The sequence below is a fragment of the Symphalangus syndactylus genome, chromosome 5 (genome assembly GCF_028878055.3).
Source record: "Symphalangus syndactylus isolate Jambi chromosome 5, NHGRI_mSymSyn1-v2.1_pri, whole genome shotgun sequence".
In the NCBI taxonomy this organism is placed as follows: domain Eukaryota; kingdom Metazoa; phylum Chordata; class Mammalia; order Primates; family Hylobatidae; genus Symphalangus; species Symphalangus syndactylus.
Genome location: NC_072427.2, coordinates 8,471,036 through 8,484,513, shown reverse-complemented (window position 1 = coordinate 8,484,513; position 13,478 = coordinate 8,471,036). Strand labels below are relative to the sequence as shown.

The 13,478-nt window shown below is 38.8% G+C and overlaps 1 long non-coding RNA gene and 1 pseudogene across 1 annotated transcript in view; one reads left to right on the top strand and one right to left on the bottom strand.

Annotated features, from left to right (window-relative positions):
• The window catches only part of LOC129482022 (uncharacterized), a 56,705-nt gene that overhangs the window by 8,614 nt on the left and 34,613 nt on the right, over positions 1-13,478 (bottom strand). The window lies entirely within an intron of this gene.
• Positions 2,375-2,471, top strand: LOC129483644 (uncharacterized; annotated as a pseudogene).

Sequence of the window (13,478 nt, the reverse complement as noted above, 5' to 3'; positions counted from 1 at the left end):
AGGCAATTAATCATAAAACAAAAGTATGGAAAAACAAAAGTATGGAAAAACAAAAGTTTATAAGTCAATGTATGTCACACACACACAGGCTGCCATCTGCCTTTTTTTTTTTTTTTTTTTTTTTTTGAGACAGAGTCTTGCTCTGTTGCCTAGGCTGGAGGGCAATGGCATGATCTCAGCTCACTGCAACCTCCACCTTCTGGAGAATCCTAGCGATTCTCCTGCCTCAGCCTCCCAAATAGCTGGGATTACAGGCACGTGCCACTATGTCTAGCTAATTTTTGTATTTTTAGTAGAGATGGGGTTTCACCATGTTGTCCAGGCTGGTCTTGAACTCCTGACCTCAGGTGATCCGCCCACTTCAGCCTCCCAAAGTGCTGGGATTACAGGCGTGAGCCACCGTGCCCAGCTTGCCACCTGCCATTCTAAATGCCCATGATGGTGACAAGTCCCCCTGGTGTTTGAAGTATAGCACACCCCAGCAAAAGGAACAATAGGGATGGTCTGTTCCACTAATCTTTCATTCCCTCCCAGGCACATGTGATGCCAAACTTGGGCTTTTGATGATAAGAGGCATGTACTGACTTTCCCTGCTGCCTCGAGTTTAGCTAAGAGTAAATTCCAACTCCCTTCATTGCTTCCTACTAACTAAGGGATGAAATATACAGCATGCTCGCATAGGAGACTGGCATGCTTCCCAGGGTCATTCTAAATGGTACCCTTCTAGATAGGCAGACACCTAAAAAGAAATGGCAGGAGTTTCTCAGGCCAAGGGTTCTAGGTTGGCATGTGACCTCACCCAGAGAGCGGAGCCCCCTGTGCGGGCTGCATCCAGGTCACAGGGTCAGACAGAGTTCACTGTGAAGCAAGCTGATGAGGAACATGTTGGGGAGTCCTGGAGAGTCTCCTGACGCCTGCACAATCAGGCCACTAACTTTGCTGACTCAGGGAACATTTTAATTGCAATAAACATCCTTCCACTTAATGTATTTTGGGAGTTTCTTTCAGCAAATGTATTAGAGACACAATGAAAATGACAGTCTTGAGAGAAGAGAATTAGTCATATACAAAATTTTGATCCTCATTCTTAAGCTGCTGGGCCACAGTTGGAGGAAAAGCATAAAGTGTCAGATGGAGAACCCCCGACCTGGGCAAGCATGATCAACAAGAACTGGATATGTCCAGTAGCCAGAAATCACTAATACATTCCTATCCCTCCCTTTTTCCTATTTCCTACATAGCTAACTTCCTGCTCCACAGCCATCTTAAGAAAAGTAGACCGTCTCTCAAAAACCATTGTGATTCCTCATTAAGAAAGACTAAAGGGAGTTGAGTCATCTTAGAATCTCATTACAATATGATAAAGAATTTTACCTTAGTTCCCCTAAAATATTTTTGTGTATTAGAAAGTAAATTTTGAAATGTGAGAGTTATTGTCCTTACTCTTTTTTTTTTTTTACATAAATGCAAGCTCTTGCATTTCTCAAAAAAGCAAGTACATAGACAGGTGGTTTCTGGATCTCAGAATATACCAACAGAGAACATAATTAGAAAAATAATTAGAATCAAAGTTTGATGGACAGGTTATTTAAATTAAGCGCCCTTCCTCTGACTCCAGGCACTGTGTAGACTCACAGTGGAGAAGCTGGTCTTACAGCTGTTACAACATTGGCCAGCCCATTTCACCGGGCCTGGCCTAGTTTTTATAGGAAATGAAGCAGGTGAATGTCAGTGTTTAGGAGACAAGACTCCATTGTTCTGTTCTGTTGGGAAAATCTCTGAGGCATTGTTTAACAATATGCAAAGTGGAATTTCTTTCTGACTGAGTCATTCTTTTGTTGAGTCCAGGAAATTAAAGAGAACAATATTATTCCTGTGCTGAAAATGCATAGTACATAGTGATTACATGATACATCAGGAGGCTTTGAATTTGTTGATGTGAAGGTAGCAGATGACCATAATAATGTGATGTAGTTACAAGTAAATACAACGCAGAGGGCTAAGGCTATTTGGGATATACAAGTACGCTTTGAGGACCCAGCCAGGAACCTTAGAGACCTCATAGATTCCCCTAGGAGAACAAATGACAGAATCTGACCAGCCTCCCTGGGATATCGCATAGGAGACATGTCTCCATCTCTGGCCTTCTGACATGGTATCCAGACTTTTGTACTTTGCCACATTCACCTTTTTATAAGGAGATTGTTTTTTTTCTCAGATCTTGGAAAGTTGAGGGGAATAAGTGATAGATTCAATGCACTGTTGCCTGCATTCTTCCCTTTCCCTTCCACATCCCTGTGGGACTGATTCTCCGATCTCTACTGCAGAACTCTTGTATTTTTGATGTGATGATATACCCATAAGAAGCAGTGTTGTGCTAACTTCAGCAGCACATATTGGAATGGTAAGAGAAATTAGCACAGCCCCTGTGCAAGGCTGACATGAAAATGTGTAAAGCATTCCATTTTTAAAAGTAAAATAAAAACATAAAAAACAGCAGTGTTGATTAGAGAAAAGAAGTACTAGTAACAGTAGCCAGGATACAAAATAACTACAAAAATCAGTAACATTCCTATACACCAACAACATCCAAGTGGAGAGCCAAACCAGGAACACAATCCCATTCACAATAGCCATTAAAAGAATAAAATACCCAGAAATACAGCTAACCACGGAGGTGAAAGACCTCTACAACAAGAATTTCAAAACACTGCACAAAGAAACCAGAGTTGACACAAACAAATGAAAAAGCATTCCATGCTCACAGAGAGGAAGAATTAATATTGTTAAAATTGCCATATTGCCCAATGTAATTTACAGATTCAATGCTGTTACTATCAAACTACCAATGGCATTCTTCACGAAAGTAGAAAAAACCATTTTATCACATGGAACCAAAAAAGAGCCAGAATAGCCAAGGCAATCCTAAGCAAAGACAACACAGCTGGAAGCATCACATTACCCGACTTCAAACTAGACTATAAGGCTACAGTAACCAAATCATCATGGTACTGGTACCAAAACAGACACATAGACCAATGGAACAGAACACAGAGCCCAGAAATCATGCTGCACACCTACAACCATCTGATCTTCGACAAACTTGACAAAAATAAGCAATGGGGAAGGGGCCATCCATTCAATGAATGATGCTGGGATAACTGTCTAGTCATATGCAGAAGATTGAAACTGGACCCCTTCCTCACACCATATACCAAAATCAACTCAAGATGGATTAAAGACTGAAACGTAATATCTAAAACTATGAAAACCATGGAAGATAACCTAGGCAATACCATTCTGGACATAGGACCTGGCATACATTTTGTGATAAAGATGCCAAAAGCAATTGCAAAAAAAAAAATCAACAAATGGGACTTAATTAAACTAAAGAGCTTCTGCACAGCAAATAAATTGTCAACAGAGTAAACAGGCGACCTACAGAATGGGAGAAAATATTTGCAAACTATGCACGTGACAAAGGTCTAATATATTTTCAGAATCCGTAAGGAGCTAAACAAATTTACAAGTGAAAACAACACTATGAAAAAGTGGGCAAAGGACATGAACAGACACTTCAGAAGAATACATACACATGGCCAAAAAGCATATGAAAAAATGATCAACATCACTAATCATCAGAAAAATGTAATTCACAACCACAAAGAGATAATATAATCTCTCATGCCAGTGAGAATGGCTATTATTAAAAAGTCAAAAAATAACAGATGTTGACTGGATTATGAAGAAATAGGAATTCTTATCCACTGCTGGTGGGAAAGTAAATTAGTTCAGCCATTGTGAAAAGAAGTCTGGCAATTTCTCAAAGAACTTCAAACAGAACTACCATTTGACCCAGCAATCCCATTATTAGGTATGTACCTAAAGGAATATTAATCATTCTACCATAAAGTCACATGCACATGAATGTTCACTGCAGTGCTATTCACAATAGCAAAGACATGGAACCAACCTAAATGCCCATCAATAGTCAACTAGATAAAGAAAATATGGTGCACATACAACATGGAATACTATACAGCCATAAAAAAGAATGAGATCATGTTCTTTGCAGCAGCATGGATGGAGCTGGAGGCTGTTACCCTGAGCAAACTAACACAGGAACAGGAAACTAAATATTGAATGTTCTCACTTAGAAGTGAGAGCTAAACGTTGAGTACATGTGGACACAAAGAAAAGAACAGACACTGGGACCTACTTGAGGGTGCAGCATGGGAGGAGAGTGAGGACCAAAAAGCTATCTATTGGGTATTATGCTTATTATCTGGGTAGTTAAATAATCTGTACACCAAACCCCTGCCACATGCAATTTACCTATATACAAACCTGCACATGTATGCCTGGACCTAAAATAAAAGTTTTTTTTCTTAAGAAACAGTAGCAACTACCTATTGAGTACATACTATGTGCCAGGCTGAATGTTTCACAGACATTCTGCACCAGAAGGTAACTAGAAAGCTAAGTCTAATGCTGTCAATATAAGCATATAAAACTGCACCATTGAAAACCACTTCATGAACTACTAGCACACCACACTATGAAAATAGTGCTCCAGTTGAAGCCTCTCTTTTATTAATTGTCCTCTATTTATCAGAGATGTTTCAGTGAACCTAGAAATTCATTTATACTAATGCCTTAAGGACTGAATGTAAAATGATTATTTTTGCAATTCTTGGAGGATATTCAGAAAGTCAGTTCCAATGCGTCTGGTAGTCTGAATCTGGCTAATGATGCCAGTGAGCATCTCTCGTATACACTGGATGGATCAGAGATTACTTAATTTAATCTTCAAAATACACTGGTTTTCAGATGAGGAATCAAAGGTTCAAACAGGCTAAGTAACTCACTGCTGATCACATCAGTAATAAATGATAGAGTCAATCCTTCCACTCACACTTAGGGGAGCAGTCCTCTCTTCAAGGCTGGCTGAGGAGCCCTTCTCTGAGTTTTAGCTAGCTCTCAGAGACCCTCTTTGCCAACCCCAAAGCCAAGAGGTTAAGCAAAGCTTGCATTTGGGGTCTTGTTGGAGTCTGACCTCCAAAAAGCAGCTATTGGCTCACCCTGACTAAAAGCTTCTCATTTTCTAAGACTACTTATTTGGGTTTCATTGCAAAGACCAGCTGGGGCTAAAACAGGCAAACTCATGCTCCACAAAAAAATACCATCAGATTATTTTAAAAACTCAAGAAGTAAGAAGAGGAACCACACTTAATAGAGAACAATTAGCAATAACATTTGAGAAGGACTTTGACCTGAATTTCCTAATATATCCAGACAGAACTTGGTGACTCATGACTCAGTCATTTTCTTTGGAAAAGTATTTCAGATTTTTTCCTGAAACATTTACTTTTTTCTTGTTTTTTTTTTTTTTTTTTTTTGAGATGGAGTCTCACTCTGTCACCCAGGCTAGAGTGCAGTGGTGGGATCTCGGCTCACTGCAAGCTCCACCTCCTGGGTTCATGCCATTCTCCTGCCTCAGCCTCCCGAGTAGCTGGGACTACAGGCACCCGCCACCATGCCCGGCTAATTTTTTGTATTTTTAGTAGAGATGGGGTTTTACCGTGTTAGCCAGGATGGTCTCGATCTCCTGACCTCGTGATCTGCCCGCCTCGGCCTCCCAAAGTGCTGGCATTACAGGCCTGAGCCACCGTTCCCAGCCGGTTTTTTTTTTTAATGTATTCCAAAACACATAGTTTGAGTTAATTTTGAATGTCAAGATCAACCTTTCTTTGGATCTGTAGGAAAACTCCATATAGCACAGGACAATAGAATGCGCTTTCTTCTCAGGATCATGGAAAGGCTTTTCTCATCAGCTTCTACATGACACACATCACAGAAAAGACATCCAACCCACTGATTCACTAGGTCTCCTTAAGCGTCAGTAGATAGCTGCCTCTTTCTTTTTATTTTTGAAAATTCTATTGTGAAATATTTCTGACATACAAAACTATGGAGGAAATAATATTATAAATGCAGGGATACCTATCTCCAAACTTAAGAAATAAAGCTGTACAAGTACACTTGAGGTGCTACTTTTTTCCATCCCATCCCCCTAGGGAGTGTCCAACGTATCTATACGTCTTTATGCTTTTACCACATTTGTCTGTATATCTAAACAATATTGAGTATTATTTTTGTACAACTCAAACATTACATAAACAGTGTATCAATGACATTGTTCACAGGTATTCTTCAAAAATTTTTTTCCCTCGACAATATGCATGCAAAAATTATCTATGTTGATGTTCATTTATTTTCACTCAGTATAGTATTGTAATACACAAATATACTTCAATTTACTTCATCATTCTCTTGTTAATATTCATTAATTTATGTGATAGTCCATTTTCATGCTACTATAAAGAACTGCCCTAGACTGGGTAATTTATAAAGGAAAGAGGTTTAATTGACTCACAGTTCAGCGCTGCTGGGGAGGCCTCAGGAAACTTACAATCATGGCAGAAGGTGAAGGGGAAGCAAGACACCTTTTTCACAAGGCAGCAAGGAGGAGAATGAATGCAGGAGGAAATACCTAACACTTATAAAACTGTCAGATCTCATGAAAACTCACTATCATGAGAACAGCACGGAGGAACTGCCCCCGTGATTCAATTACCTCCACCTGGTCTCCTCTGATACGGGGGGATTATGGGGGTCATGCAAAATTATAATTCAAGATGAGATTTGGGTGGGGACACAAAGCCTCACCATATTAATTTGTTTCTAAGTTTTTGCTATTATAAATAAAGATGATATATACATTATCGTATATGTTTTCTTGGATGCATATGTGAGATTTTCTCTAGCATATATTCTCAGAAATATAATTGCTGGGTCACAGGGCATGCTTATTTTCATCTTTGAGATACGGCTCCACTGCTTTACAAAGTGGTTGTACAAAATTTCCTTCTAACCTAAAAAGTTTGAGTTTCTGTTTTTCTATATCCTCACCAACACTTAGTATTTTCAGTCAATTTCTGCCAATCTGATTAGTATGAATCATTGTCTCACTGTCTTTTCAATTTGTGTTTTCTGATTATAATGAGGTTGAGGGTTTTTTTTAATGTCTTCGTGAAACATTTGGGTATTTCCTCCTGCAAATGATGTGTTTATATCATTTCTCTATTTCTCTAGTGGGATTATTGGGTCTTTTTCTTATCCATTTTTAGCTATCCTTTATATACTGCATGTAAACGTATTGCAAATCTCTTATCCATGTCTATAATTTTCTTTTCCTTTTTTCTCTACTATGTCTTGAAGCACAGTCATATTTTAAAATATTAATCAAGTTGAATTTATCTTCTTTATGTTTGTTCTCTTTATACCCTTTTTTTAAAACATCTCCCCTACCCCAAGATCACAAAGATATTTTCCTATACATTTTTATAGAATAAGTTTTTATTTTTATATTTTAGATTCTTATTCCCCATAGCATTGATATTTGCATACAGCATGAGATATGGATAATTTTTTTATAATAGATAACCAGTTGTTCCAAAATCATTTGTTAAATAGACCATCCTTTCAACACTGATTTACAATACAACCCTCTCGGATATCAAGTTTCGTATAATTATGAGTAAATTTCTGGGTCATGTATTTATTTCATTGGTTTGTAGATCTAGCCTTGTATCCAAATCACAGTGGCCCAATTACTATAGTTTCAAAATAATTTTTTTTAGATGCGGTCTCGTCTGTCACCCAGGCTGGAGTGCAGCAGTGAAATCACTTCCAGCCCAGAGTTTGAGTGGTGCAGCCTCAAACTCCTGGGCTCAAGCAATCCTCCCACCTCAGCCTCCCAAGTAGCAAGAATTACAGATGTGAGTCATGCACTGGCTAATTTTTTAAAATTTTTTGTAAAAGTGAGGTCTCACTGTGTTTACCAGGCTTGTCTACAACTTCTGGCCTCAAGCAATCCTCCCGCCTTGGCTTCCCAAAGTGCTGGGATTACAGGTGTGAGCCACCTCACCAGGCTTCAGAATAATTCTTGATTTCTGGTAAAACATGTTTTTCTACATTAGTCTTCAAAATTGCCTTCAAAAAGTGCAATTATTAATACTTTTCCATGTTTTAAAATCATCTTGTCAATTTTTACATCATCTTTATATTTCAATTAGGGTCACATTAGACTTTTAGATTAATCTGGGAGGAATAAAAATTTTTGTGATTTTTCAGTCTATCTATAAACATAGTTTATCTCTACCATTGATTTTTATTTATCGAATAAATTTCAGTACTTATTTATATTTTCTTCATAAATATAATTTCCAGCTCTTCTTAAACTTATTTCTAGAAACCTTACATATTTTATTGCTATTATAAATGGTCACTTTTTAATGGTGGATTTTTTGTTTGTTACTAATATGTATCACTGTGACTGCTTTTGTAAACATTAATCTCATTTCCATCAAAATTTTTAAACTCTCATTAATATAAATAATTTGTCTGGAGTGTGTTTTTGAGTTTTTATGTAGGTAATAATGTCATTATAACAATACTATCATATTGTCATAATAATAATAACAGCTTTGTGGGTTTTTTCTCAAGCTCTTACATAACTTTTTTGTGATACCTGGCTATGATCCATAGGACAATTTCGTACACTAAGAGTGATTCTAGGCACATTTTTCTGATATCTAAAGGATTTTTTATTAAACATGTTTGATCTAGGTTCTTGGTAGCTTCCTTTTATCAAATTTGCTAAATATTTTTTAACATGAATAGGTGTTAAATTTTATCACATGATTTTTAAAGTTAAGATGATTTTATTTATATATCTTTCTTACAATTAATTAGTGTCACAAATTGCATAAGAAATTTACTAATGTTCAACAATTCTTGTACAGCTGAGATGGATGCAGCTTGATCATGTGGATGCTAGTTCAATATCTTATCTTTATTGACTGTATATGTGACAACTGACTGGTTGCCTACCAGACAGACATCCCCCCACCCCTGAAAATTTTAATTAGTCCAAGTCAATTCTTGTATTTGTATTTTGTTAACGTGTGAAGGGAAATCTATTTGGGAAGAAAGAGGGAAATGTTTCTGAGGGAGATTACTTGGAGGTTAAAAAAAGAGAGAGAGGGTCTCTCTTCTAGCCTTTGGACATTGTTATATACAGATGTGATGCCTGGAGCTGCTGGCACCTTCTTTGCTGTCATACACAACTCTTTTGCTACCTTTCCATAAAAGCAAACAGGTGAAGGATAGCACAAAAGGAGGATGGAATGGACCTGGCTCCTTGAGAACTTTGCTGAGGTGCTGAATGAATCCATCCCTGGAACTGTTCCCACCTCTGAACTATTTTTTGTCAAATAATAAACATCTTATTATTTAAGCCATTTTGAATAGTATCTTTACTAACCTGACGCTAAAAGTGTTCTTATGAATATACTGGTCTCTCTTGTTAACATAGAGTTTGGTTAATCCATGTATTCACATATATCTAACAGATATGAATGGACGCTGACCACGTGCCAGACACTGCATCCAGGGCTGAAGACAGAGGTGGTTGGGCCCTCCCTTCCAGGAACTCACAGCTTGGGAAGGGAAACAGACTTTAAGCAAATAATCACAATTCTATATTATACAGTAAAGGAAAGAGACAGTTCCACAGTATTATGGAGTATCGGGGGTGGTCCTCTTACTTTATACTGGGAGAACTGGAGCAAATATCCAAAAGAAAGTTGGGCATTGAAGGATAATTATTGTCCTCCAATTGTTAAACATTTACAAACTTTATTCATTTAGTGTTACTATAAACAAATACTTGAGGCTGGGTAATTTATAAGGAAAACAGTTATTCACCTCACGATTACGCTGGCTGGAAGGTTCAAATTTGGGCATCTAGTAAGAGCATCAGACTGCTTCCACTCACAATGGAAGGTAAAAGGGAACCGTCTGTGCAGAGATCGCATGGCAGGTGAGGAAACAAGAGAAAGAAAGGGGAGGTGGCAGGGCAGGGGGGTGGCAGGGCGGGGGGTGGCAGGGCAGGGAGGTGCCAGGCTCCTTTCAACAACCAGCTCTTGTGGGAACTAACAGAATGAGAACTCACTTACCACCGTGGAAATGGCACCAAGCTGTTCATGAGGGATCCACCCCCAAGAGCTAACTGCCTCTCATTAGGCCTCACCTCCAACACTGATGATCAAATTTCAACCTAAGATTTGGAGGGGACAAACTTCCAAACCATGGCACCAACATACTACTGCATGGACTGGTATAGGGCACAAAGCTTCCAGAAAGGCCTGATTCCTCACTCACCACCCTGCTACATTTCTCTTCCAGAGAGGTGGGCGTGTTCATGCAGAGCACATATAACTTGAGGATTAGACACTGATCATCTCCCCACAGGCTGGGTAGCTTCTGTGAGCATCTGCAACAACGACTTGTGGATGCCACGGAAAATTCAGAAGTAGCAGGTTACAGAGCTCACTTCTGATACTGGCTCCTACTTGACACCTGGAGATGGGGCTACAGTGATTAAAAATCAAGGGAGCACTCCCATGCCAGTGCCAGGAACACAGCAGATCTTCCTCTCTGCCTTCCTGCCCGAGGCTTCTTTCCCAGAACTCACCATGGTTCCAGGCTGCTCTGGCTCAGGCACATTTAGACATCCTTTGGGATTGATATGGGAGCTTCTTGGGCATCTTTTTGTGTCGTGGAGTGAGGGGTTAATAGACCCCCTGGGACTCTACAATCAAGTTCCTTCATCTCTTCTCAATTTCTTCATTTAAAAAAATTTCAGTATCTATTTCTAGGACTTTCAATCCCCCTCCCGCTGTTAAAGGTCTTGACCTCCTACATGATGTGAGTTTTTGAACTTACCCAGCTGTGCTGTCAATTGGGTTCCTGAGAGCTGTGCTATGCTTTCCCCTGGGGCTCTCTCCAGTCTCACTTCTTAACTCTCCTCAAGCTCCCTTTACCACCAACCCTAATAGAAAAGAAGGGATGGGACAGGCCATCCTCTGGGGATCACCAGAATAAGAAACTTCAATCCACAAATGATCAAAGACAATTCACTCTGCAAATGTCTGGAGAGACATGAGAAGGAACAAGAATAAAACTACCACTCATCCATTAGCATACTTTTTTTATGATGAAGATGTTTATCATAGCAATAAAACCAAAACAAAACGAAAAACGAACCCACCAAGTGTTCAGTAAAAAGGGATGGGTTAAGTAAATCCCGATACATAATTACACTGTAATGCTATGTACCACTCAAAGCTATGACATGGAAGAATATTTAATGGCATAGAACAATGTTCATGATGCATTGCTCAACAGCAAAAAAAAGTTTACAATATGCAGGCACATGTGCAAACACGCATGCATACACATGCATGCACACAAATATGCACACGTGCAGACACAGGCATACATAAGTAGCTATGTAGTTATAATATACATAAAGAAAACAAAAGACTGGTAAGAGCCACACATCAAAATGTCAAGTGTTTATCATTACATATGATTTTTGCTAATTTTACTTGATTTTTAATGATCAGATTATATAAAAATTTTTTTTTTACCTTCAAGTTATGAACTATTGTGACATATACCGGTTTTGTTTTGTTTTGTGTTTTTTCCCAAGACAGAGTCTCACTCTGCCACTGAGGCTGGAGTGCAGTGGCCTGATCTCGGCTCACTGTAACCTCTGCCTCCCAGGTTCAAGCAGTTCTCCTGCCTCGCCCTCTGGAGTAGCTGGGACTACAAGTGCAGGCCACCACGCCTGGCAAATTTTGTATTTTTTGTTGTCAGGGTTTTGCCATTTTGCCCAGGCTAGTCTCAAACTGTTGAGTTTAGGTGATCTACCCACTTCAGCCTCCCAAAGTGCTGGGATTATAGGCATAAGCCACCATGCCAGGTGCCTGACATATACCACTTTTTAAAGGTGATTTTTTTAAAAAAAATGAAACTTCAGAGCTGCTCATCCCCCTACTTCCTTGACTCTCTGAAAAATCTCTTGTGCTTTGAACCTCTGAGCTAAATGATCTTGTCTGCCCCTGGGCTATTGCTAGAGGACTGACCTCATTATCAGTCACAGGAATCAAGGCACAAACTGCCAGCAGACTGTGCTTTGAGCTCACAGCTTCTGCCTGGTTCCCTCTGTGTGAACACAAACTAAATAACCTCATGTTGGGTCAAGAGAAGCCCACTTTCTTTACTCAGTCATTCTACAGCAGTAAGCTGCTTTCTATGCATGATTTCCAGTTACCTTGCAAGATGGTGCAAAGCTGACTGCTTGGGCAGGCCTGGGCCAGGTGAGGAGAGAGAACCTTTAGTCCAAACCACATTGTTTACCTCTGATTCACATGCAACAGAGCCTGCTGGTCATGCAGAAATGAGGAGTTCCATTACAAGAATTTTCAAGTTAAAACTAATCTATCTTTAATTCTAAATTTAATTTCAAATTTTAAAAATTTCAAGAGAAATCTTTTAAAAGTTATTTTACACTTTCTTGCCTTGGTAAGCAAATTAAATCTAGTGTATTTATTTTGATGAATACTAATTATAATTAATTCTTCTCTACTCTAAGCGATGCTAATGTGTACAATCTTATACCATGCAGGCCAAAACACCTGCCTTTCATGTCTTTTCTGCATTCATCTCCTTCACTATGTTAAGAAGACATTTCATGTTTTGTTTCAGTCAGATGGAGCTGCTATGACAAGATACCACAGGCCAGGCAGATTAAACAACAGAAATTTTTTTCTATTAATTCGGGGGTCTAGGAAGTCCAAGGTCAATGTATGGACAGATCTAGTGTCTTTTGAGCGATCTCTGGTGGAGACAGTGAGCTTTACTCTTTCTCTTATAAAGACACTGATTTCATTATGGCGGCTCCAGCCTCACAAACTCATCCAAACCTAATCACCTTCTAAAGGACCCACCTCCTCTTACCATTCCATTGCGGGGTAGGGCTTCATTATATGCATTTTGGGGGCTGCAAGCATACAGCCCATAACACCACCTACAGAGGGAAGGTGTTAATTTCTTACCTCCTTTATAATTCTCCACTTTTGATATTATCCTAATTGTGACAACAGAGAAACAACTCCTTAATATTGTTTTAATGTGTAAGTAAATAAATTCTGAATAAAGCTTTAAGGTTTTGCTTGTTAATGTTTTCACCTATGGGTTTTTGTCTATCTGTTCAATCTGGTTTGGTCAGAATATTTTTGTATTTACTGGTTTTTGTTCATTCCTCTAGCTAAAGTAGAGGCTAAATGATCTTCAAACACAAGGTGTCCACCTATCTTTTAAATATGGACTTTACTGCTGTTTTGCTTTTATTTTTCATCTTTCCTTAAATAAAATAAATGTTCTTCGATGGGAAAATCTGCATCCCATATTTGGCCCTCTACTATTCTGAACACAGAGCAGATCTTGATAAACACCGTGTAACTGGCAATTCATAGACCTCAAAGACTCTTAGTAACTGTGTAGGC